Source organism: Brachyhypopomus gauderio, unplaced genomic scaffold (assembly GCF_052324685.1).
Source record: "Brachyhypopomus gauderio isolate BG-103 unplaced genomic scaffold, BGAUD_0.2 sc679, whole genome shotgun sequence".
In the NCBI taxonomy this organism is placed as follows: domain Eukaryota; kingdom Metazoa; phylum Chordata; class Actinopteri; order Gymnotiformes; family Hypopomidae; genus Brachyhypopomus; species Brachyhypopomus gauderio.
In genome coordinates this window covers 35,001-36,221 of record NW_027507499.1, presented here as the reverse complement: position 1 = coordinate 36,221, position 1,221 = coordinate 35,001, and the positions used below count along the sequence as shown (strand labels likewise).

At 61.1% G+C, this 1,221-nt stretch overlaps 1 non-coding gene across 1 annotated transcript; it reads left to right on the top strand.

Moving 5' to 3' along the window:
* Positions 1 to 821: 821 nt before the first annotated feature.
* Positions 822 to 975, top strand: LOC143507339 (5.8S ribosomal RNA). Its single transcript, XR_013128688.1, has one exon. It is a non-coding gene; the product is annotated as a 5.8S ribosomal RNA (ribosomal RNA).
* Positions 976 to 1,221: the final 246 nt, after the last annotated feature.

The window sequence follows — 1,221 nt, the reverse complement described above, 5'->3', positions numbered from 1 at the left end:
ACATTCGGTGACCTCAGGCTCACGGCACCACCACGCACCCTACGTCTGTTGCTATAAATCGGGACTGTGCCCGTAAAGGACCAGACCCGCGTTGGGAGGTTCGCAGGAGGCTCACGCCACCTTTGTCTTCCTGGGCTCAGACGTCGTCAAAGCGGTTGCGCGTGTGTGGCCGTTGCCTTCCATTTTTCGTCGGGTGACGGGTACCTACTAGTCTTCGAACCAACCCCATACAGCGCTACGAGTGCTCTCCCTTACCGGAGGCATGGCGGGCGGTGATGGGGAGGGCCACGTGTGGACTCTAGCTCATCAACCCCGCCTCAGGCAGCGCTACGAGTGCTCTCCTGTACTGGAGACATGGCGGACGCTGACTGGGTGGTCCCCCTGGTGGCTTTAGTCTTCACACCCTCCACACCCCGGTGCTACGCGTGCTCCTCTCCGCAGGGAGGGGTGGACATGGCGGGCGGCGGGTGAGGAGAGGGGTTCACTGTGTGCTGTAGCTCCCAAGCTCACCTCGGGCAGCGCTACGAGTGCTCCTCCCTTCCTGGGAGCATGGCGGGCGGTGACGAGGTAGGCCTCTGGGTCCTTCAGTATTCACACACCCCTTTCCAACACCCCGTTGCTACGCGTGCTCACCCAGTCCTCCGAGACGGACAGGGCGGGTGCCGAGTGTGGAGGGGGCCCGCAGAGGGCTGCGGGTTTAAAGACCCCGTGCTCGGGTGCCTGTCCCTCGGGTCAGGCACTACGGCGGGGCGCCCGTCACTTGAAAAATGGTAAAAACCATTTATCATGTTTGGTGCCTCTCACGAAAAAACCAAGAGTACAACTCTTAGCGGTGGATCACTCGGCTCGTGCGTCGATGAAGAACGCAGCCAGCTGCGAGAACTAATGTGAATTGCAGGACACATTGATCATCGACACTTCGAACGCACATTGCGGCCCTGGGTTCATCCCAGGGCTACGCCTGTCTGAGGGTCGCTATTCCCATCATTCGGACTGTGCCTGTAATGGGCAAGACCGCGGTTGGAGGTTCGAAGGTGGCCCTGGTCACCTCCGTCTTCCTAAATTCAGACGCGTCCCGGTCCTCTAGCTCCCCGGCTAGAGAGAGGGGTCACACGCTCCGTGTTAGGTTTCGCTGTGGAGCTCGTCTCCCCGTAGGCTGCGGCCTCCCTGCCTCTCGATCACCCCGATCCTGGTCCTCCAGGGGCCCCGCAATACTCCTAC